Genomic DNA, 26,557 nt, shown 5'->3' with positions numbered 1-26,557 from the left:
ATATTGACTAGGACTTTGATAATAGAATTAAAAGAGAAAGAGAGTGGCTCACTCTTCAGTCATCTTTCTAGGATACCAACTACTGTTTAAAGGAAGAATAAACTATTTCATAATTGGCTGTGGTTTTGCTAGGCAAAACATTGCATCAAGACTGATTGTTCTTGTATTATTGAGGGGAGGTTCTTTACACAAAATAATGTCATAGGCCCCATCCTCGCTAATCTTTAACAGTAGGGTGAGAGGCAAAACATTTGTCCTGACAATATGGCATTGTGAAAAATACTTGGCTTATGCTCATGCCAAAACTAAAAATGCTTTCCTCTTTATGAAATAAAGAATTTTCTTACTCCTCTGAAGAAATGTTTTTGATAAATGCCAAGGATAAAGAAGGCAGAAGGAGATTGGGAAGAACATGAGGGAAACAATTGTGGTTGAGCATGATTGTGTGGTAAATAATAATCAGCTGTTGGCACTCAGGGAGGCTAGCAATGACAGTTTAGTTAATTCAACAAGTGCAGAGGTACACACTCTTCTGATTTCTCCAAGAGTCAGGTTGTAAAGTAGTGGATTCCACTGTTGAGTTGAATACTGAAAAAGTTTGTTGAATTTTTAAATGCATATGGCTATTTTATTCTAAATTATTGCATATTATTATAACCATTTTAATGCATTTTAAAATGCATACAAGTCATATAATTCTGCAATACTTCAATACACAGGGGGTAAAACAAAAATAAAGACACAAAGCACTAGAGAAAGCTTTAACAAATCAATTAGCAAAACAATATGAAATTATCATAACCTAAATGCAAAACTTTTTTTTTTAGGAAGAGAAACAACTTTGCTGTTGTGTCATTATAGTTAGATAAGGAGTGAAAATGGCATTTTTGTTCCTTAGGGTCTGCCTTCTTTGTTATAGAAACTATTTTCATTCTGTGGCAGTTAATAATGCCATATCAATTCCAGATAAAACTAAAAAGAAATCGTCGTGAAAACATTAGGAGCAAAATGACACAAAGGAGAAAAGAATAGGAATGGTGGTTTCTAGATGAGACTGATAAGTGAAATCCACTGATGTTGATAGAATGGATGTATTATTTGGGTTTTAGAGTTGGGATTTTTTGCTCAAGGTTATGCCTTCCTTTGAAATGTGGACGCAAATTCATTTCATCACAAATTCACGTCTCTTTGGCTAATAATATATGGCTACTCATAATTTAGGTGACATTGCCTTCCTGATGTAATGCAGTGCCCAGGATTCATTAGTCTGTCCCTTAAGAATTAGACCATGTCTCCTTTTAGTATCCTAAGATGTTACCAGAAGGATTATCAGAAATAGTCCTTGTCAGAGTAACCTCAGTTATTTCATTAATCCATCCACAATATCTTGAGCACCTGTTCCCTGAGATGTGACCTTTCAGTTCAGTTAAGGATCCCTTCAGATCTGTCCTTCACCTGCTAGCCAAGCTGCCTGCTTTTCCCACTCTGTGGCAGGCTCCCCTGAGGGAGTGTTCTGCCAAACTGAGCTTTTCTTGCTCCAGCTACTCTGACTTCAGAGGAAAGGATGTGGCTTTTACTAATCTATATCAAGTATGAAAAAAAATCCTCCCCCCCCCCCCACAACAGCAGAAAATAGCCTTTAAATCTTTCAGGAATTTTTAATGGATAATAGAAGTACAATATGGAAATGACCTTACTAGTACTGTTGTGAGTGGCTCCTTTCTGGCCACCTGAATCCAAACCCCTTTTCACAGTCTCTTAGGCTGCCCTTTTGCTCTGCTCATAAACTACTTCATGCTTAGGTTTAGGAACTTTTAGCTCCTCGAAGGAGGATAGCCTCAATCAAGTGACCATTCTCCAAACTGCAGGCCCTCCTGAAAAACATTGCTCCCTTTCTCCATGTCAATACTGTCACAAGACTCCACATGTTCTGTCCTTTGATAGACTTTTTCCTAGTAAAATAGGTAATGCTCTCTTGAGAGGAAAACCATCACCAGCTTCATCTTCAGATGAAAACAAAACAGTAATCTGAAAGGAGTACCTGTTTCTAATTCTGGGTTATTCAGTAAGAGGCACCAGAGAATGTAAGAATTTGAACTTGAAATACAAAGGTTTGTATTGAGCTCCCCTACTCACCAGCTATGAGCCTCATTTTCCTCATCTGTAGAAAGCTATTAATTATTATTCATTCCACACAGAAATACACATATAAAATATTTTGTCTGATGGGGCACCTGGGTGGCTCAGTGGTTGAGCATCTGCCTTCGGCTCAGGGTGTGATCCTGGCATGATCCTGGCATCCTGGATTGGTTGCAACATGGGGCTCCTCACGGGCAGTCTGCTTCTCCCTCTGCCTATGTATCTGTCTGTCTCTCTGTGTCTGTCATGTGTAAATAAAAAATTAAATTAAATTAAAATGTTTTATCTGAGCTAGGCATACATTTTCATGAACTGTCAGCAAATTTAAATAAGTAAAATCTCTAGGTGGGAACTCAGAGTGTTCTTATGAATCTCTAACTAAACCAGGTCCTGATCCTAGTCCCAGCCTCTCCTGCAGGGCCTCCATGCTGTTCTGTCCACTTCAGCTCTCCATCTTCTACACAGTGCTGCCCAAAGAATAACTACACAAGAAAAGTCCCTTACTTCTGGGGAAAGAGAAGAAACAAGTTAACACTTTTCCCCAGGGAAACATCAAAGCTTGCTGAGATAAAATTTTAAAACTCTTAAGGTAAGGCTGATTTGTCAGGTATATCCTAAGGTAATGAAATATGCATTATCAAAACTAACCTTATTTGCACTGAGGTATCTTCCCTTTTTCAGACTTTCCCAGAGAATTGAGTATATTTGTTGCATTTTTGTGATACAAAAAAAAAAAAAAAACCCACCCCAAAACAAAAAATGACAAAACAACAAAACAAAACAAACAAAAACTTGACTTATGATTTACTCCAAAGTAAAAAATTACATATCAAGGAACAGATATTTCTTATACTTTTAATATGATTTATTTTCCATTTCATGATTACCAGTGTTGAAAAAAATAGCATTAATGACTCCATGACATTTAAGGAAAAGGCTTATTTGGCCATATACTATTGTATCAAAAAGCTCAGAAACTTTGGATTTTTTTTATGGTAGATACTATACAAGTGAAACTTCACTTGTATTTCCTTAAAGATAGTTCCCCAGTCCAACCTATTATGCAGAATTCAACTGTTCCTTTGCAGATCATTAAATCGCGATGTTCCTTAAAAGGAAAATTTAGAATAAGATCAACGTGGGAGGAAGTGCAAGATTATGTGATAGCAGATGGTACTAAGTACATAGAAAGCAACAGTCAGCTGCCCCCCAAATTTGAAGATAAGACATTCATTGAAAATGAAGTTACAGAGTATTAAATATAGAGGGTGAGAACAACTATGTGTATAAGAGGAATCAATATTCTGTGAATGATGGGTCTGTAATCACAGAAACAACATACCACAAACTCGGAGGATTCCATGCCATTGAATCTTGGGTGTTTGAATACATAATGCATCTGAAACTGAACTCTAACTCTGGGATGACAATTAAATTTCAAAATGACGTTTATAATCAAATGATAGAGATTCCTTGCTACTGTGAGAGAGTCTAAGACTAAGTCCAGATTTATCAGAAAAGAAGGCTGTAATTAACATCTGCTATGCTATAGCATCAAAGAATGGCAGCAAACAATTAGCTTATCCTCTTGACTTTCTCTCTTATAAAGGTTAAGTTCACAAACTCAAGGAGATCAGTAAGATTTTGTAAGGCAATTTTGAGATGAATTATTGGTTGGATTCTAGTGCTAAAAAATGAAAATGCCATTACTATTAGAAACCCTCCTGGAAGGTTATATCCCTGTGATTAAAATGAATTCCACAAAATGGCATAACTAGATAGTACTAACTACTGATGTTATCTAATTACCTTGGGTCCTGAAATCATGATTAAAGTCAGTACTCTGGATATTTTTTATACCCCATATTGGTTTACTCAACGGGAAAGACCATTCTGATCAAGTATATATAATGAGTATTTAGTTCGTTTGACACTCATATTTCTCATAATACATTAATAAGTAGGAAATATATTTATACCTTGGTTCATGATGAGTGTCTTTAGAGTTTGGTTACCCAAAATGCTTCCAATTAAGTATACCCTGCTTGATCTCTGGTTATGTGACAAAATCATGAAATCTATGAAACTGAGGACCCTAAGCTATGAGTATCCTGTCCAGATTGTCTCTGAAAACCTCCACAAGTGGCCAGCCAGTGTCACTGCAATAATATCTTTATTTTCTCCTAATAAAATTCTAAAATCAAAAGCAATTCATTAACTGCCCATTTTTGGAAGGCATATGTTTGATGAATTCCATTATTACTATATAAATCATGGTATTTGATTTACATAGTAGGCATCAGTAGGGAAAACATCTATGTGTATACAAACTTATTATTATTTATGTACATGTACATCTGGTTGTGTAAATGTAAATTAGTCTCATAATCTTGTTTTCTCAGTTATAAAAGTTTTAATGTATACTATTTCCAAACTTTTATTAACTTATGTCCCCTCTTTATGAGAAACATGAAATCTCCTTTAATAATATTAACTTATTTGATATCTAATAAAAATACTAAAATAAAAACTATCCCCCAAATAGTGATTCATTTTCTTACTACTCATGCCAGTTCTCTCATTCTGTTACAACCCCTAAAGATGCTATACATACCCATGAACTGGATGATAACAAAAGAAGACATTATAGCCTATTTTAAATGGACTGTCCCTATAAAAGATATGGTGTTTTTTGTTTTTTTTTTGAGATTTTATTTACTTACTCATGAGAGACAGAGAGAGAGAGAGAGGCAGAGACATAAGCAGAGGGAGAAGCAGGCTCCCTGTGGGGAGCCTGAGGAGGGACTTGATCCCAGGATCTAGAGATCACAACTTGAGCCTAAGGCAGACACTCAATCACTAAGCCACCCAGGTGCCCCCAAAGATATGTTTATTACCAGTGATTAGTTTCAACCAGAATAAACTAGACATGATCACGATTTTTCCCCTAAAATACCTAATAGACTTATAGAAATTTTCAGAATATGCACCTCCTAGTGAAGGTAATGGCTGTGTTAATTAATTTAGAATTTTGTGAGCCAGTCATAAAGGACTGTACATATATGAACAACAGTGCTTCTCCTAATATTGCCTAACACCCAGTTTCAGGAATAAAATGCTTACTTTTGGGCTTCATATATTTGGAAATGTTTCAGAGTTAAGGATATCAATCATAGTATACCATAGATCAAAAAGCCTATGTCTTTCAAATTGCAATGCTTCTATGAAATGCCCTTATTTGAGTCAATAGATATCTTTTGTTTCTGCACAAAGAAACTGTCCTGTTGTAGGTAGAATTTTGAGGTATGCATGAACCTACAACTGCACCTCCACAGGGACTCTTGACTCAACAGATTGACCAAAATGGCCACTCCTGTTCACCAACTGGTTTGAACATTTTCCTAGACTTGGTTCTTTGTTTAGGTGTTATGTGACCACTGCCTTATGTTGTTAATTCCAGCATACAACTGGGTTAATGATGTGCCCTTTTAAAGACAGAGACTAATATTTATGACTCTCAGAAAACAAAGAACTGGAGCTTTAGTAACATCATACTACTGTAGAGCAAAACCAATCTGCTAACGCAAAGAGGACAGCTTTTCATTTTCAGCTTTGAGCATGAGTCAGTGGATTTCTGAATGATAGCTAACACCACTACTATCAGAGTCTATAGATGTGCATAAGCTGTTTAGGATGTAACCAAGATTTTTGCTATTTTCTTAAAACCAAAATCTAATAAATATGTCAAATCCATCTCCCTTGCAGTGCTTGAAAGCTTTACAAGCTCTGAAGCACTTAACAAATTTTATTCTTATTTAATTGCACTATAAATTTGCATAAATCATTGAGAGTGTGATCATTCTTTTATGCTCAGAATTGAATATCTGGAACACACACACACACACACGAAGATGTTGTAGTTCACTTACATATATATTACTAGTGACTCTATTCAGATATACCTTTTGTCTTTTTAGCAACATGTTCCTTCCTCTGATGCCATCAAGCTCGTAAGAGAGTTCTTCAGAAACTGTATTTGATATATTCTATCTAAACAATAAAATTATTTCCATATACTTAAACAAACTGCCTGTTTAAAGCAGACCAAGTGAAATACAATAAAATCTAATTTACTCTGGTCCTCATGATCTAGTTTGATGACATGCTAATTAAAAGGAACAAATGCACCATTAGGGTATAACAGTTACTGAAAACTTGGCTTGTCTCTCCTAGATTATTTGGAAGAATAAAGTAAATATACAGATTATTTTAAGATACTTTAAGAACAAAATTGTTCTGTTACACCATAAAATTATTTAAGCAACTCCCAAAGGAAAAATCAGACTATGTAATAGAAACTACAGTATAGAGTTCTGGGTGTGTATATAATTTAAAAAATTGTATCATGGGGTCTGAGACATTTTAAAAATGAATGTTTATAGATCAGCTTATTTCAAATAATGGGGAATATAGTGACATATTTCTTGATATCTCCCAAAGTATAATCATACAATAATATGTGAAATCTGATCATGTGCTATTGAATACTGTGTAATCCTAAATCTACAGTGTTCGATATCATAGATTATGACATTGGGGGAAAATTATTGATGGTACCTAGGCAATGGCTACCGTATGAACAATTTATTTTCTCCTTTTGTTTCTTTTTTTTTTTTTTTACTATTTCCCAGCTGTTTTATTTTTTATTTTTAAATTTTAAATCCAGTATAGTTAAGATGCAGTGTTATATTAGTTTCAGGTATACAAGATGGTGATTCAGTATTTCTATACATCACCCGGTGCTCATCACAAGTGTCCTCCTTAATGCCCATCACTACTTCACCCATCCTCTCCATCTTTCTCCCCACTGGTAACCATCAGTTTGTTCTGTATAGTTAAGAGTCTTTTTTTTTTTTTTTTTGGTTTGTCTCTTTTTTGTTCCCCTTGTTCATTTGTTTTGTGAACATGGGAGAAAAAGTTTTACTGAAATCATATGGTATTTATCTTTCTCTGATTGACTGATTTCGCACAACATTATACTCTCTAGCTCCATCTATGGTGTTGCAAATGGCAGGATTTCATTCTTTTTTATGGCCAAATAATATTCCATTGTATACTCCACATTTTCTTATCCATTCATGAGTCAGGCATTTGGGCTGCCTCCATATCTTTGCAATTGTAAATAATGCTGATATAAACATAGAGATGCATATATCCTTTTGAATTATTGTTTTCATATTCTTTGAGTAAATACCCAGTAATGCAATTACTGGATCATAGGGTAGTTCTCTTTTTAATTTTTGAGGATCCTCCATACTATGGAAAACAGTGGCTGCACCATTTTGCATTCCCACCAACAGCACATGAGGATTTCTTTTTTCCACATCCTCGCCAACATGTGCAGTTTCTTGCCCCCCTTTCCTTTTTATTATTTTTTCCTACCTCATCAAAGTTCTTTATGATTTTTCTCAATTTTATTTTTGCAGCTCCTTCCCCAGTAAACAGTATTGTATTATCAGTTGCTAGGGCTCATATGTTGAGAAATTTAAAAGTATCACTCCTCTTTCCCATTATTTTCTTTACATATTTTTCTATCTCTTTTTTACTTAATTTAATTGGCATGAGAGGTTGTTATTCTTGTCAACTTAGTCAGATAGATGGGAACTTCAATTTATAAGCAGATTTATGTCCACATTGGTCAGAAGGAAACATGGCCAATAAGGCAAGCTGGTACCTACTTTTCTTCTTTTTCTCATGATGTGAGCCTTTGTTTTTTGGTTTGTCAGTGGAACCCAAACCATGTTCTAACTGAAGACTCTCTATGTTGTAAATACTATAGGTGGAGAATGTGGGCAAGAGAACGATGAACAGCAAAATTAATTGTTTATTGTTTGGAGCTAATATAATTCTTTGGGCAGATGCTTCATAAGTAAATTCCTGTGAATAATTCTTATTGTGGCTGTATATGTAATATTGTTTAAAGTGTTATCATTACTGAAGTTCTAGAAAAATGAACTAATTTTAATGTCTGCATGTCTTAATTTAACATATTCTATTGACATTTCAAACATTTTTCATTTTTTTTGTACTTTTACTTTATTTCACTGGTTATTTTTTTGAGAAGCTGAGTGAATAATAACAGTTTGTATAAAAACATTATCACTATAATTTAATGTAATGTCACATTCACAACTAGTATTATTGTTTGAAATATAAATGAAATCAGATTTTAGAAGAGAACTAATAAAAATTTGTAATTATTTTTTCTGCTAAAGATAAGATAGGTATGTATTCCTTTTCTCTATATTGGCATGACTGTGTCTGGAGTGAATAAAGAAAAGTCATTAGTTATTCATTCAGTGAATGTTTACTGAGTATATACTAGCATAAGCATCGTGCTAGGTACTGTGAAAAAAAAATATGAGCAGGTCTGAAAAGATTCCTGAATTCATTTATATTTGGGAAACTAAGTAAATAAGCAAAAAATAAAGAAGTGAAATAGCTGTACATTTTCTCCAGTACTGCTACAGAAGTGTAGTCTATGATGTGGTGGAGTTTTGAGAGGGCCTACTCTTCTTTAAGGTGTGACATTTAAACTGAGTTCTTAAGTACCTACCGTTTTAAAGATTTTTATTTGACAGAGTGAGCAAGAGAACACAAGCAGGGGGAGCAGAGGGAGAGGAAGAAGCAGGGAGTTGGATGTGGGGCTGGATCAGGACCCTGGGATCATCACTGAAGCTGAAGGCAGAGCCACCCAGGCACCCCAAGCATCTACCATTTTTAAGCTATTGCATTAACATTAAAACTCTCTCCTCAAATCCTCACATGCTAAGACTCTAAATAATTTATCTAAGGTGGTGATTCAATGTAGCACTTTGCTTTTTTATTTTTATTTTTTAAAGATTGTAATTATTTATTTTGGCAGGGGGGAGGGGCAGCGGGAGAGAGAAAATCTCAAGCAGTCTCCATGATGAAAGCAGTGCCCCATGTGGGGCTCAATCTCACAACCCTGAGATCATGACCAGAGCAGAAACCAAAGGATGGACGCTTAACTGACTGAGCCAACCCACGTGCCCTTCAAAGTGGCAATTTAATTTAAATAAAATAATTTGTGGTTAGATACTGTTTCAACTTACTGGTTTTGTAATTTGGACCATGTTACTTAAACTTTGTCAGATAGGAAAAATAATGCCAACGTCAAAGGATTTTTATGAGCATGCAATTATTTCTTCTTCTCAGTGATACCTTTTCTACCATATTCTCCTTGTTCCCACTCTCCATTTTCTGTTTCTCTACTCAGCTAAATTCTTGAGCAGCTCTGTAGTTGCTGATGTTAATTTCTCTCATTCCTTTCTTTCTCAAAATCACCACGGCCAGGCTTTATCCCTCTCCACTAACATTATTCTGTTGAGGTCAGTTATGACTTCCATGTTAAATGTAAAGGTAAATTTTTAGTCATCATTTTATTAATTTATGAGAATCACTTAATATCATCAAGTCAATCATTGGCTTCTCTCTGGTTCTTGTTCACTTGACCTCCAGAACCCATGAGTCTGTGTTTCTTCAGTACTGCTCTTTATTATTATTTTTTCCTTTATTTCTTCTTTACTTTTGCTTCCTTTCCTCCCTCTCTCCCTTCTGTCCTTCTTCCAATATATGCCTACTTTAGTGATGCCCCCTCATTTACCCAGGATGCAATCCTCTGACCTCTTCCCTCCTCTGTCTGCATGCACTCCAGGTCTAAAGAGAATTGATACATGAATAACAAACATCTAAACACATTTCTTCAGCCTAGACTTCTCTTGGAACCCCTGAACCATAGATCTAGCTACTTCCTTGGCATCTCTCTGTGAACTCCAAAAGACATCACATCAATGCTGATGCATACTTACCGACCTTTCCCCTTACCCTGAACCTTCCTCTCCTACACTTTTTCTTATCGGTATTAATGGAAACTCCAAAACTTCATTGTTCAGGTAGAAACCTTGGCGTTATCCTTGAATTCTCTGAGACTGTTAACCTGTGCAGTCACACCAGGCTCCATGCTCAGAAAGTCTCTGTGCTTGGTTTAGTGTTCTGATATCACTGTATTAAAATGCTTCAATTTTTTTTTTCAACAAAGACCTTACATTTTCATTTTTCACTGAGCCCCACAAATAGCTGTCTACTCCTCTTGCTTATACTCTATATTCAACCTATACATCCACTATCATGTCTTGTCTGGATAAAACTGACAGCATCCTAATTGGTCTTCCTGCCTCAAGTTTTGTCCCCCTCCAGTCTATTTTCAACAGAGCAGCCAAAGTGATCTTGCGTGTGTGAATCATATGTAATGATGCATATATAATGTGTGTTACGTGTGTGTATTACATCATCCCACTGTTTAAAATTATTTAATGACTGATGGTTTCCCATCGTGTGCAGAGTCAATGTGGTTAGCAGAGAGTCCTAAGTGACCTGATCTCCCATAACTGTTGGCTTCATTTGATATTACTCTCCTCTCAGCTGGCCTCATTCTATAAACACTCTCCACCTCAGGGTTTTTGCATTGCTGTTTCTGCAGCCTGTACGCTCTTCCCCTACATACCCATGTGGTGTACTCTTTCATCTACATTAAGACTAAGTTCAAATATCTTCTCTTCAGGAGAGTCTTCCATGATCACTCTATTTAAAATTGTAATCCCGGAACCTCCTGATATGCTTTTCTTTTTTTTTTTGCCTTTCACAGTATGGATCATCACCAAATCATATAGCAGATATTTTATTTATTTGTTAGTTTGTTTAAGATGTCTGTCTCTGCAACTACAGTGTAGGAGTTATGAGGGCAAGGATATTGTCTGCTTTTTCACTGCTGCCCCTCACTATTATAAAGAGTAAGGAGTTCACACATGATGGATGTTCAGTAATAGCTTTGAATTAATGACATTAAATGAGGCAAGATACATAAAGGGCATGCTATTTGGTTTATAGTAAATATAATAATATATGACAATAATAATTTGATACTTCCTTTAAAAACATCCAATTTTAAAGCTAAATGTGATCAATTTTGGCAATTATGGAGCCCAACATTCCTAACAGTCTTCTATGTCGGAAAACCAAGTGTTAAAGATTTTAAGTGCTTATTTAATGGATATTGCTCACTCACTGCTGTCAGATCAGTTCTTGACTCTCCCTGTAGGAATCCTTTCACCACATCAGACTAGCTTTCTGAGCACTCACAATCCCTTGCCTTTGATTCTACTTGAATGATCAATCATGCCACAGCCTGAATTTTTCTGACCCTCAAAATATGCCATGGAAGACACTAGTACAATGTTTACAGAATTAGCAAAATATAAACAATTCAAATAAACATAATTTTCATTTGTTTTTAAACATTGAGATAATGAAAAATATTGAGTAATGTATTTAAGTAAACCTGAAAATATAGCCACTATTCATGGTATGCAGTTCGAAGGGATTATCTCATTAATCCTATTAACTATTCTATAAGGTATCACTATTTCCCCACTAAAGCAGAAACGTGATACGTAGGGATGTTCAGTGACTTTCTTTTTTTTTTTTTTCAGTGACTTTCCTGTGATTAAGTAGTAAATAAAATTTGAACTTACAACCATGCTACCTTACTCCTTGCATTTTAAAAATGACATTAAACAAAACAGATTCAATCCACTTTAGATGCAGATTTCCTACTAAAAGGATTTTTAGAATGCATAATTTGTGTTTTATCATGGATGAGCCAAATTCGTTTGACCCAGAGTTTGAAAATCTCTGCTTGCTATATCTCAAATCTACATGATTTTTATATTTTTCCCCTTTTCTCCAGTGAGTCTGTACTATAGAGCTTTCCCTCAAAAAAACAGGAAGATTTTTGCTTTGTTTTTATATGTCACCTGAAGATTTCAAACAGTTCTAGGTATCACCTTTTGAGTGTGATGAGTCATAACTCCATTATGGACTTATTTTTAGGTTGTTATTATCATCCCAGTTGAGAGCTGTGATTCCCTCAAATTCTGAACACCAGCATATTGCTAGAGGGAATATCTTAACCATAACTTAACCTACACAGGAATCCAGAAATTTTAATTATTTGTTAACCTGGAACTGAGAAATCCTTTCACATACAAACTATTACAACTAATATAATGAATATTTTAAAATGTGGGCTTAGGATACTCTTCTCATTCATTTGTCAGATCAAAACAGAATTGAATATATTTTTTGAAGATTTTATTTATTTATTCATGAGAGACATAGAGAGGGAGGCAGAGACATAGGCAGAGGGAGAAGCAGGCTTCCTGCAGGGAGCCTGATGTAGGACTCGATCCCAGGACTCAGGGATCAGGATCTGAGACAAAGGCTATCCAGTTAAAGGCTCAACCACTGAGCCACCAGGTGCCCCAACAGAACTGAATATAAACATTAACACATTTTGCTTCTTAAATAGATTTGGAATGATTATATCTGTGAAATCACTTTTTTAGGTTATATAATAGTGAATTATTGGATTTGTGTATGTGTGAACATCAAGGTTGAGGATGGAGATTGGGAGAAATGAAGGAGAAAGGTTATTTTTGTCATTTGATTTATCATTGATAGAAAAACTATAATTAAATTCAGTAACTCTAAAAGCTAATTCTGTGTTATATCACTAAATCAAAAATTCATATTGTTGAAATAAAAATTGTTAGATCATTGGATTCTAGTGATCAAGACATCATAGCCAAAATAAAGGATTTTTTTTTTCAAAATAAAGGATTTTGATATTTGCTATACCTTGGAGATAAAGCACAAATCTTATTCTGTTTGAATTATCTGCTATGGTTATATATTAGAATGTAACTAAATTTAAAATTCTTGGAAAAAAATGAATCCTTTACTATTATGATACTTTGTGACACTTTATCTTCTTTTTTTTGTTTGTTGCTATCAAGTTTTTATTTAAATTCTAGTTAGTTAACATACAGTGTAATACTGGTTTCAGGAGTAGAATTTAGTGATTCATCACTTATATATAACACTCAGTGCTCCACATAGCAAGTGCCCTTCCCTTCTTAATACCGTCACTCATTTAGCCCATTCCCCACTCACCTACCCTCCATCAACCCTGAGTTTGTTCTTTATTATTTAGAGTCTGTTTCTTGGTTTGCCATTCTCTCTTTGTTTGAGGTGGGGGGTATTGAGTAGAGGCAGAGGAAGAGGGTGAAAGAGAATCTTAAGCAGGCTCCAAGCTGAGCATGAGCCCTGCACAGAGCTTGATCTCAAGACTCTGAGATCATGACCTGAGCCAAAATCAAGAGTAGAGCACTTAACCAACTGAGCCACCCAGGCGCCCCTGCCTCCTTCTCCTTTTTTTCCTCCTTTCTCCTGTGTTCATCTGTTTGGCATCTAAATTCCACATATGAGTGAAATCTTTGACTGACTTATTTCACTTACACTCTAGCTTCATCCATGTGGTTGCAAATGGCAAGATTTCATTCTTTCTGATGGCTGAGTAATGTTTCATTGTATGCATCAGTGTGCATGTGTGCGTTTATATGTGTATACACATGCACATCACCTCTTCATTATCTGGTCATCAATTGATGGACATTTAGGCTCTTTTCATTTGGCTATTGTTGGTAATGCTGCTATAAACATTGGGGTGCATGTATCCCTTCGAATCAATATTTATGTATTTTTTAAAATTTTATTATTTTGGGCAGCCCTGGTGGCTCAGTGGTTTAGTGCCGCCTTCTGCCCAGAGTGTGATCCTAGAGACCCAGGATCGAGTCCCACATCAGGCTCCCTGCATGGAGACTGCTTCTCCCTCTGTCTGTGTCTCTGCCTTTCTCTCTCTCTCTTTCTCTGTGTCTCTCATGAATAAATAAATAAAATCTTTTAAAAATATATTTATTTATTCATGAGATAGACAGAGAGGCAGAGACATAGGCAGAGGGAGAAGCAGGCTCCTTGCAGGTAGCCCAATGCAGGACTTAATCCCTGGACCTCGATCACTCCCTGAGTCAAAGGCAGACTCTCAACCGCTGAGCCACCCAGACATCCTTGTATTTTTATGTCTTTGGGGCAAATGCCAATAGCACAATTGCTGAGTTGTAGGGTAATTCTATTTTTAACTTTTTGAGGAAACTCCATACTGTTTTCCAGGGTGGCTGCACCAGTTGTCATTCCCACCAACAGTATAAGAGGGTTCCCCTTTCTCCACATCTTTGTTACCTAGACATTCTGATAGGTATGAGGGTGTATCTCATTGTAGTTTTGGTTTGTATTTCCCTAATTATAGTGATGTATTTGTTGGCAATATGTATGCCTTCTTTGGGAAAATGTCTGTTTGTGTCTTCTCATTTCTTAACTGGATTATTTGTTTTTTGTGTGTTGAGTCTGATAAGTCTTTTATTGATTTTAGAACTTTAACTTCTTAAATTGGTTTTTAATTTAATTTTGACTTCAAATTTAAGACTGACAATGTTTTTCTTTTTTTAAGTTTTTTTTTCTTTTAAATCTCTAAACTCAATGGGGGGTTTGAATTTATAAGCCTTATAAGCCCAAGATCAAGAGTCACATGTTCTACCAACTGAGCCAGCTAGGCAACCTCACAATGTTTTTCGAAAGAAATTTTACATTAGTGTTGAACTGGCTTTGTATTCAGTCTTGGATTCCTTTAAAGTACTTTACACCTTTTTCTTTGCATATGACTTGGTGAGGACCAAACTTCCCTCTCTTCTACATTGTAAGACATATGCTGTTCTTTTTCTTGACAGGGTCACATGTCTGAATTTTGATAATGTGTGCTTACATGCAGCTGCCAAGATTGACTGGAGTAAGGCCTATGTGGTTACTTGGCCAATTACTGAATACCATCTAATCACCGATTAACTGAATGTGAGAGTTTATGGAAGACTTCAGAGTTGTCTATGCTTCAGCCTTCCAAATGAGAAAACTGAGGCTTAGTGAATATAACCAGCTTGTAGAGAATCAACAGAGAGTTATTGGAGGAGTTTTGACTTAAATCTAGGATTTATGGGATGACCTAAATGGGCATAGGCAAACTTAATTATGTGCAGAAGACGTAGAAGATTTTATGACTAGTCATGAGAACAACTGGATTTTATTTCCTCTTATTCCATTATCTGTGTCTCCTTAGTTAAATTGTTTGACTTCTTTATGCCAAAATATCTCTTTATACTAAATGAGAGTTGGAAATTAAAGTTCACTAATGGACAGAATTAATCATTAGTGGAAAATTAATCATTAGTGGTGTCATTGATCCAGTTACTAAGTATATACAAAATAAAGCACTTATTAATGGTCTTTATTAATCCTATTATCAAATACTCTAATAAACATCTCCCTCTTATTATCCTAATAGACTAATTTGTTAGCAAAAATCAAGCAGTGTTAAGGAGACTCCCAGAAAAGTATTAAAATAACCCAGAATAATGTCAAGTGATTTGAGAAAAGTGAGGAAATATGTTTGCTTGAGGTATGAGATGAGAACATAAGAGAGTTTACAAGGTGTGTGTGTGTTTATCAAGAGGAACATTTTTGTGGAATAACTTTTTTTAGATATCTCTGTTTATAAAATAAACAGTATATGAGTAGATTAAATTTTAATTTCTACAGTATAAATTTTATTTTAGCGCCTTTTCATTTCTTGGCATAATGACATATAGAGTAATTTTTCTGTTGATTTTTCTTCCATGCTTCACACCAAGCTGCTCAGGGCTAAATACAGAAAATTACATTTTCTTTCTAATCTGAGTATTTGATTGAAGAATTATGTCATCTTATAAGAAGAGTGTTTTTTCATAAAATATGATTTCTTTTAATGTTGGAAACAGTTGCTTTTTAATTTTTAAAAGAATTTATATAAGTAATGCAGCTATGTATGTTCATCTTTAAAATAACATAACTTTTTGTCATTGATCTTTAATGAAATTTTCCATGGACTGGTACAGCAATTCACAAAACTTTCATTATAAAAAGAAAACTTTGATTAGTAAACTTATCCTGCATTAAGAAGAATTGGAGTTTTAAAAGATTTCATTTATTTATTCATGAGAGACAGAGAGAGAGAGACAGAGACATAGGCAGAGGGAGAAGCAGACTCCCTGCAGGGGAGCCTGATGTGGTACCCAATCAAGGGCCGCAGATTATGACCTGAGCCGAAGGTAGACTCTCAACCACTGAGCCACCCAGGTGCCCCAAGAATTGGATTTTTAAACATCAATAAAAACAAGGTTGGCACATTTTTGAGGCCCCTTTCTGCCCTTCCTCACCTTCTCTCCTCCCTGTCAACCACCATTGTATTTTCTGCTTTTGTGAATTCGACTGTTTTAGATATCCCGTGTAAGTGAAATCACACTGTATTTGTCCTTCTGTGATTGGCTTATTTCACTCAGTATAATGTCCTACTGGTATATCCATTTTTTAAAGGCTAAATAGTATTTCATAATGTGTATATACCACATTTTGTTTATTCATTCATTTGTTGGTAGACACTTTGGTTGTTTCCATATCTTGGCTGTTGTGAATATTGCTGCAGTGAACATGGGAATGCAGATTTCTCTTTGAGATCTGATTTCAGTTCTTTGGGATATATATCCAGAAGTGGGACTGCTGGATCATATGGTGGCAGAAGGGAAATGGAGGGTCATTGTTCTGTGTGTATAAAGTGTCAGTTCTGCTATATGGATAAGTTCTAGTTCTGTTGACTATAGTTAACAATACAGTATTATACACTTCATAATATGGTATAAGAAGACATCAAATGGGGATCCCTGGGTGGCGCAGCAGTTTGGCGCCTGCCTTTGGCCCAGGATCCTGGAGACCCGGGATCGAATCCCACGTCAGGCTCCCGTTGCACGGAGCCTGCTTATCCCTCTGCCTGTGTCTCTGCCTCTCTCTCTGTGTGACTATCATAAATAAATAAAAAATTAAAAAAAAAGAAGACATCAAATGTTAAGTGGTCTTACCATATGCGCACCAAAAAAACAAAGGGACATAAGGAAACTCTGGAGGTGTTGGATATGTCTATTCTCTGAATTGTAGTGATGACATCATGGATATTTGCATTTTTCCAGATTCATCAAATTGTACACATTAAATATGTACATTTCTTTGTATATCAATTATATCTTGATAAAGTTGTTTAAAAAAATCCTCTAAAATTAGCCCAGTCTAAAGTTCAGTAATAATGGCCAAATATAGGTCTAAAACTCACAAATATATGCAGAGAGGTTACATAGTCCATAAATATATAATTCTTTCATAAAACCTGCCTTTCTGTCTTTCTTTTCTTTTTGAAAGATAGGAATTTAGATAGGAAAGAAATCTGGAAAATGTCCAGTAGAACTATTTGAGTTGTTTCCACATTTCACTCCTATATATTTTAAGTGTCACAGAGGAAATACATTCTACAGAATTATTTGAGAAATCATTTACATAGGTTTTTGGATCTAAGTATCATATCTTTGATTTTTTTCTGGTAGCTGCAGTGAAGTATGAATCATTATGATTTGGTTCTCTGCCTAATGTCAAGACTGAACTTGACCTGGGAATACAAGTTATTCTGATTATATCTTGTCGTAGATGGAGAAACACACATGGCACATTTAAACACCCTTTTCAAAAGCATAACTGCATTTCACTATCAGAGTTCTGCTTTTCCAATTTAAAATTTACCAAATGTGTGTGGATTATTCCCTTTGACGTTGTGTTGAATTATGAGGCATGTCACGTAAATACTGTTTGAAAGATATATCCTTCTTTCTCTGTATTTCATTGTATATTCCAGTTATTTAAAGCATAGTCACATACCTGAAACTATGGCAGTTAATGCTTCGAGTAGAAATTGCGTTGTAGACTAATGTATCACAAACAATAGAAGAATAATAGTGATTCCCAAAGTGTATATAAATTTAAATCTAGGTTTGTAAAAATAAATCAAATTGACGTATAAGGTACCTGATGTAAATTAAAATTTTGATTAGGTAACCTGTAACTTGTAAAAATGAGCGAAATTGAACCCATTTAAAATCACTATTAATGAAATATACATATAGATGTGGATATATTCATTTTACTATTCTTCCTTTCAAATTGCTCTGCCTTAGTATTTCTGGTCCAAGTGGTTTCCTGGCAGCTATTTCAAGAAAATAAAATAGAAAAATAGCAGTTTGAATAGTATTGAAACATTTGATTTGTGCATTAAAAGTATTTGTTTTTTTCTTCTCATTGTAAATATAGAGAAATTCTTTCACCTCCTATTTAGCATTTTGAACTTTTAAAGCCTATACTGTCAAGTCCAAAGGAGTGACTTTGGGCAAATCACTTAATTTTCTTTGCTTCAGTTTTCTCATTATGCGATGATTGCTAGACTTCTGTGATTCTTGATTTGATATTTGTTTCTGACTCTCCCTTGACAACAGGTTGTACATTGTCACTAGCAGCAATTAGTTCATAATTGTTAACACCCAGCATTTTTACTGTGATAATTTAAGAATGTACAATCCAGTATTCATGACTTGTATAGTTTTTGAAATTTCTTAGAGGTCACAAAAAAAAAAAGAACCTATTGAGTGACTATAAACACCTCTACTTTTGTATCTGGAAGAAAAGAAACCACCCATGAATCTTATAGACAAGCACTATGTTCATTATCGGGATGTTTTGAAGACCATCAACCTTGAGCAGCTTGTACGGAAGCACCTATTTTTCTATGTCAAGAACTATGTATAGAAGGTTCACTGGAGCCTTCTTCTAAGCAGATTGGCACCCTCACCTATGTTCTTATTCTCTTCTTTTTTCTCTTCCTCTTTTCCTCCCTCCCCTCTCTCCTTCCTTCCTTCCTTCCTTCCTTCCTTCCTTCCTTCCTTCCTTTCAAAATAAGCCATATTTAAGAAAATAAAACCCCCATGGGATGCAAGTGCTAGTCTAGCGATGCTGCACAGTTTGACTTTAGGAAGGTCTTACATGGAATAAAGAGTGCGAGAAATAATAACTGAGTCACCTTGAATCCAATAACAACAGCAAAATTTTGCTTACCTTAGACTGTAAATCATGTGAAGAATGGTTTGATCCAGTTACATAATTTGTTAACTCAAAGTGAAAATCAACCAACCAACCCACAACAGATTGTGGAGGTTTGTTACTGGAAGATAATCTGAAACCTAGAGATCTGAAATGGAGAAAGTTACCTTAAGAATCAAGAAACAGGGCCGCCCTGGTGGCGCAGTGGTTTAGCGCCGCCTGCAGCTCAAGGTGTGATCCTGGAGACCTGGGATCGAGTCCCATGTCAGGCTCCCTTTCACGGAGCCTGCTTCTCCCTCTGCCTGTGTCTCTGCCTCTCTCTCTCTCTGTCTCTCATGAATAAATAAATAAAATCTTAAAAAAAAAAATCAAGAAACAACCAAATGACAGAGAAGACAGTTGCAGACATAAGAATGATGTCTTTTATTTATAATTGAAGGCACAGCTGGGGGTCTGTGGACTATTGCCCACCTGCACATGTGAGTGGCTTAGAGTACTGAATACTTGTGTATAAAGTGTCTCAAACATTTTTGCATCAGTTGCCAATATTAAAATGGGAAGTTTCCCAAAGAATATGTATATATCTTTCTCTCTTCTTAAAAAAAAAAAAATCTGTTTCCTGCATTCCATCCATTCTGGTTCTCAGCAGAATCCATCTCTCTCTCCTTATTGTTTTTAATGCCTAGTCTCTTCCAGATGATACCTGATCTCTTCCCTTAGTCTTGTGAATTTTTCCTCTAGTTTAAATAATATACACCATTTTAAAAGTATTGATTAGTTTAATGGGCTATCACATATGTGGTATTTATCAAGCAAGCAATTAAGATCAAAACCAAAAATAAAGAAGTGTGTAACACCTCCTCTGTTTACTTTATCCAAAACGTGAGTTACCCATGTTGCCATAATTCTTATCTTCTTTTTTTGGAGGACACAGCATGCTCCAAAACACTTCTATTCTTCACAATCTGAGTTGGTTAATGGGGCAGCAGGTCCTAAACAAATCCTTAACTTCTATTTCAAAAACACTGGAGTTGTATACTTGTAGTTTTTGTCATATATTTATAATGGGAAATGACTCCAGTAACATATTTTGTGCCAGGCTTCTTCTTTGATGATTGCTTGCTATCAATCACATCTGATACCTGGAAGAATAAAAACAAGGACAAATTTAAAAATATCAAAACCAGCTGCATACATACACATTGAGGACAGGGTTCTTTCAGATAGACCAATGAATTCACAGTTGCCACTTTGTTCCAGGAGGATAGGCAGTGAGAATGTAGTGTGAACAGCGGCTCTTCCAGAAGCACATAAAATGTGCACATTGTAAAAATTGAGTTGTATTACTTACCATCTTTAAAATGAAGCATGATATTAGCATATATTTAGATTGTAGACTCTAGAAGAAAAACAATAGATCCCCTCATACGTGATTATCCTCTCTTCACACTTTTTTCTACTGCATCAGCTGATCATTAAATTTTCCCCGGGTTGATGGAAATACTGGGTTTCACAGTGAGTGACCAACACAGGGTGGAGAAAATCTTTCCCTTTTATTTCCTCAGGAATTTCTGTCTAAATGCACATTGTCTTCCAGATGGTGATTTTGTTTATTTCTTTTTGCTATGGTGGAGTACTCAGATCAAAAAAATAAAAACATGTAAGGTGATGTTTAAATAATCACTTCAATCCTTTAATCATGAAAGAGATTTAAGAGAAGACTGAATTTGTTTTTGTTATCATAGGGTAAGCAGCATTTTTGTTTGTCTCAGAAAGAAAGGTATGATAGTACATTTCTCTATGTGATTCAGCAGTTATAGGTGGGAAAATGTTGTGACTAAGAATGCAACTTAGCATTAGGTTCCTGTGATTTGAACTCTAGCTTCCACCTTTTCCTGAACTTGTGAACTTTTTTTTTATTTGCTACCTTTCTTCAAGCATCAGGATTCTTCTGTGCTAACTATAGATGATATACATTATCCAGAGTTATATGAACAGTGAGTAATTTTATGTGAAATATATAACAGAGAGCTGGGTATATTTAAAAACATGAAAACATTCATGCACACACATATATGTACATATATTATATGTATATATAATATGTATATATAATATGTACATATATGTGTGTAATTATATTTACGTCTTGTGTAGTAGTTTATATTATACAGTGTGAATAAATTATCTCGGTAGCAATTCTAAGAGCCACTAGGGGTAAAGAAAGTGGTATTTCTGGAAGAGGAGTACACTAATCTGGTTTTGCTCTGCATTACGATTTATTTGTTGGCAGTAAGCATTTATACATGTCTCTACCTGCCAAAAATCCTTGATTTTTGTGTAGGTGAGAGGCAAGACGAGTCTAGCAGTAAGGCAAATGGGAAATGGAAGCCCAACAGGCCTTTCTATTGATGAGTGTCAGATGCTATGCTTGTTTCTTATATTCACATAGGCCTTAATTTACATTATTTATTTTTTTAATTTACATAATTTAATGTCAAGAACAAGACTGGTATATATCAAAAACAAATGGCTGGATATTCATCCATTAGTGACTCCATTCACACTCTCCACTGTTGTCTCCCTTCCTCTGTTCCTTGAGAAGCTGACCTGTGTGGGCTGACTCCAGTGGGCCCCCTTATCTTCCAGCTTCTAATTCCATTAGACTAGTGAGACCAAAGGGGATGAGATTGGTTTGTAGGAGACTAAGAATTTATTCACCTAGCTTACTCTCTGAGGAAGCCACAGTTTGTTAGTAGCTCCATTCCTCTGCCTTAACAATGGCCCTTGTTCTGGTGCCCTGTCTGGCCACTGGTCTAGCCAGGTGTAGATATCCTTGTATCTTCAGACCCCGGTTAGGGATTGGCTTCCCACTTTCACTAGTCCCACTCTTTTACTTCCTTGCTTTTTCCTTATCTTTGGCCTTTCCTTGGTAAACAGTCTCTTCATTAATACCTCTTTAATCATGCTTTTTGAGAGTGGCATACGATTCCTGACAGGACCTTGACTGATAAAAATGTCCTCGGTGAAACAAAATTAATGATTTCTCTGTAGAAAGAAACGAATAATACATTATTCTACTCCAGGGATCGTTAACACTTAATATCTCTATTTTTAAAGCCAAGACAAGCTATAACCGATTTGCTTGAATTTCTCTCTGTGATTAAGAGTTTATCAGAATGCTACAACGGTGTGTGTATGTGTATACTATTGTATTCGCCTAAGGGCAGAGTAATGCTGCGGCTTGCATTTCAGAACAGCTGATGTAACCGCATAATGGAGAGTGGCTTGAGAAGGGATAAAAACTAAAGGCTGAACAGCTATTCAGAGACTGTTGTGTAGTTTAGGTAAGAGATGAGAGTAACTTTGACTAGGTCAGTGGTAGGAAAATGTAGTGGAAAGGAATACTTTAGAAGGTATTTAAGGCAAAGAATAGTACAGTGGTTACTTCTTACCAGCTCTGTGACCCTGGGCAGGTTCTTTTACTTTTCTGAATCTCTATTTCTTCTCTATCTGCAAATTGAGGAGAATAGTACCTCTATCAGAGAAGTAGTGTGAGGATTAAATTGATATGTATAATGTACATAGAACAGTTCCTGGCACATGGCAAGCATATAACATCCACTTTAAATATTACTAGTAGTATCTTTATGGATGCCGAATATGGGTGGAGAGAATGTGTCTGGATAATACAATTCAGTGGAGTATGTGATTTTCGACATCATTCATCATTCTGCTGAATAGATGATTTAGCAGAAATTTGAGATCTTTAAGTTTTTCTGTTAATTCCACATAAATTTATTTTCAGATTCACATTGCTTCCATCTTGCATTACTGTCTGTTGCTGTCATCCCCATGCTTAACATATAGCTAAATAAAACCCACATTCCTTAGTCTAGAATTCCAAATGCATTTGAGGGATCTTCCACACTGCCTGTGTCTTTTAAAAAAAAAGATTTTATTTATTTGTCACAGGGAGAGAAAGAGAGAGCACAAGCAGGGGAAGAGAGAGGAGCAGAGAGAGAAGCAGGCTCCCCACAGAGCAGGGCGTCCTATGAAGGGCTCAATCCCAGGACCTTGGGATCTTAACCTGAGCCGAAGGCAGAGGATTAGCTGACTGAACCACCCAGGAATCCCTTGACCTGTGTCTTAAGTGAGCCTTTTATCCCCAACAGAATCCCCCACAGTGGTCAAGGGCATTCTCTTGCAGTTCGTCTCACCTAAATTGGCCTCCTTATAACTTAATCTGATTTAGTCGTATGTATCCTCAGAAACCTTCTGTGGTTCCTTGTTTGTCCAGAGTATATGGTCTTAGATCCTGAATCCAGAATTCATAGCCCTCACTAGTTTGGCCTACCTGTCATATTGTTTGATTTTCTCATTCTGTTCCATTATTGGATATTTACATATCCTTCAGAGTTTTGATTTATTTTGTGGTAGCTATACCCTACACCTGATATCTATCCTCCTTTCCTGCATGTGCCCAATGAAGTTCTACTTGTCTTGAAAAGGTCAGCACAGTCCCAGTTTCTCAGAGAGATCACCTTCAGAATTCCTCCTGTTTTCATTGTGTTTCTTCCTCCCTTTTCCCTTTGCTATGCTAAGTGAAGATCTATTACAGTACTTTCCAAAGTGTTTTTGTATTAGGAAACAGATTCTCAGATTTTATTGTGAATGTCAGTCATTAATACAGCTTCTTGGGTCACCCGATCCAGAAGATAGACTCTTTAAGTCTGCAGGTTTAAAAAAAAAAAAAAAAAGTCTGCAGGTTTTAATGCAGATGCTTATCTTAGGATGATAAATGGAGAAATATCAGAAAGGGAGACAGAACGTAAAGACTGCTAACTCTGGGAAACGAACTAGGGGTGTTGGAGGGGGAGGAGGGCGGGGGGTGGGAGTGAGTGTGTGACGGGCACTGGGGGTTATTCTGTATGTTAGTAAATTGAACACCAATAAAAAAAAAAAAAAAAAAAAAAAAAAAGACCCCAGGTCAAAGAGAAAAAGGATTGACCCTGCCTGTCACCCAGCCCCACAGCTTCTTCTCATGGCATGAAGCCATGATTCTCATGATTGAGATGTCTGCTTTCTGGGATGAGTGAATGGTACAATCATCCCAGTGACAGATTCATGACTAAGCATTGCTGAATTCTCCATTTCAGTTTCTTAGTTAAGGGTAATTTGAGAAATCAAGTCAGATCCTGAGTGTCCAACCCCCAAATCAGAATCTGTGACCTGTCATGCCCATATCTTCCATGTGATTTCCCGATCTCATTCTTAGCACATTCTACTTCTTATTCTTTCCTATTCCCTCTGCTGCTTAGGCTTGCCTGTACTTCCAAAATTTTGCTGGGACACTGTTGTCATGCCCTGTTATTTAGTCTTGTAATAGTACTCTTCTGTTTTTTCTTAAGATACATGAGCCTATTTTTCCTTGCTCTGTCTCCCCCAAGTTTGCTTTGTCATATATGGAGCCTGCATCTTTTTTATTTAATTATTCTGAAGGCTGTGTAATTTCCCCTCCCTCCCTTCTCACTCTCCTCTCCTTCACTTCTTCATATGATGCTGAACATTGATAGCACTTTGCATCATTTCTTTTCTAACCAAGGTAAGATAACTAGTGAGCAGAAATCAAGACAAAACCCTTCACATTTTAAGAATTTCAAACAACTTCTAAAAGATGACAATTTAAACAACTTACAGAACTTACACAACTTAAACAACTTATATCTGAATCTAAATGAGGCAGACAGAGGTTCCTGGTGAAAAAATAAATGTGAATGAATTTCCTTTGCATAATCATCATATTTGTCAAGCAAACCAGAAAGGAAAAAGTCATGAAAAAATTTCTTGTAATAATTTTGGTAAAACAATGATTTGGTTCAACACTTCTTGGCCAGAAAGTCCACAGAAAATTCCAGGGTCTGTACTAATTTGCACTGAAGAAAGAAAATATTCTGACTTTCTCTAGATAAAAGGTAACTGTAATATTTTCTGAGTGAGGGATCCCTGGGTGGCGCAGTGGTTTGGTGCCTGCCTTTGGCCCAGGGCGCGGTCCTGGATATCCAGGATCAAATCCCACGTCAGGCTCCTGGTGCATGGAGCCTGCTTCTCCCTCTGCCTGTGTCTCTGCCTCTCTCTCTCTCACTGTGTGCCTATCATAAATAAATAAAAGTTAAAAAAAATATTTTCTGAGTGATTAATATAATGTCATTTTTAACATGCATTCCCAGTGATTCTGATACAGCTGGTCCATGGACAACAATAATGCATTTACTCTTCTTTCTTTTTAAATTTATTTTTTCTTTTTTAAAAGATTTTATTTAAATTCAAGTTAGTTAATATATGATGTATTAGTAATTTCAGGGGTAGAATTTCATGATTCATCAGTTGCATTTAACACCCAGTGCTCATTACATCACATGCCTTCCTAATGCCCATCACCCAGTTACCTCATATTTGTCTTTTCTAATTATATTTTGAGCTACAAGAGAAAATGTTTTATACAATTTTGTCTTATAGATCTTAATACATTTTGGATAAAGTATCTGCTCAATTAAGTATTTCCTACATTGAATTGAATGGAATTATTCGGCATTGAGTTTTTCTAATACCTATTTCTTTCATGCTATTTCATGCTCTTATTCTTACTACATTCCTTTCTAGTTAATTTTACATTCCCTCTGTTCCTATTCCCACCTCACTTATGCCAACCTCCACTTTCAAGACTGCATTTTAAGCTAATTCTAACTGAGGATGCCATTTCAGTTGAAAATGTTTAGCAATTCTTTTAAAGTTATAGGCAACGTTTTTTTCTTTGTCTTTTTTCTTTTTCTCCTATTTAGGGAATGAACTGTTTATTTTATCACATCTATTAATCAAGTCTAGGCAAAGGTCACTTCAGAATAACTATGATTGAGCCCTTTATTTTGAATCTTTGCATAAAGTCACTCAAAAGTGTTATATGGAAGTATATGCTGTATACTATATACACGACTTAACAAAATTCATTCCAAAACAGTGGCTGGAGTTAATCTTTGAATGAGGAGAAGAATCTTATACTACTCCAGAATTTGCCCCTATGCTTCTCTGACAGTCTTAAGGCTTTCTCTCATTTATTATTTGAGGCAACCACAAACTTCCTATTAATACTAAGCAGTTCCCAAGGGAGAGAGATGTATGTGTTTGTGAGAGCAAGTGAGAGTTGTGCTAGAAAGCATGGTGACGAGGAGTGGTGTGGGGAGCGGTTATGCTAATATAATCCAATGCTGGTAAAATATCTCATGTATTTGTATCATGGCTCACGGTGCTGAAAAAATATCAGATTTTAGTTAAATAAACAAAATTTAAAAAATAATGCTAGTCTACACTTCATAAAATCTAGAAT

At 35.8% G+C, this 26,557-nt stretch overlaps 1 protein-coding gene and 1 long non-coding RNA gene across 6 annotated transcripts in view; one reads left to right on the top strand and one right to left on the bottom strand.

Annotated features, from left to right (window-relative positions):
* Positions 1-26,557, top strand: part of MDGA2 (MAM domain containing glycosylphosphatidylinositol anchor 2) — a 791,718-nt gene that overhangs the window by 284,928 nt on the left and 480,233 nt on the right. The window lies entirely within an intron of this gene.
* LOC112656947 (uncharacterized) overlaps positions 19,573-26,557 on the bottom strand; it is a 29,566-nt gene continuing 22,581 nt past the window's right edge. For all 3 annotated transcript variants that reach the window (XR_003134751.3, XR_007412295.1, XR_004817750.2), the window contains 3 exons: positions 22,629-22,686; positions 22,129-22,221; positions 19,573-20,315 (listed from right to left, as the gene is read on the bottom strand). This is a non-coding gene — a long non-coding RNA (uncharacterized LOC112656947). The remainder of the gene's footprint in view (positions 20,316-22,128; positions 22,222-22,628; positions 22,687-26,557) is intronic.

This window comes from Canis lupus, chromosome 8 (genome assembly GCF_003254725.2).
Source record: "Canis lupus dingo isolate Sandy chromosome 8, ASM325472v2, whole genome shotgun sequence".
Classification (NCBI taxonomy): domain Eukaryota; kingdom Metazoa; phylum Chordata; class Mammalia; order Carnivora; family Canidae; genus Canis; species Canis lupus.
Note: the sequence above shows the minus strand (reverse complement) of the source record. Positions and strands in the feature narration are given on the sequence as shown.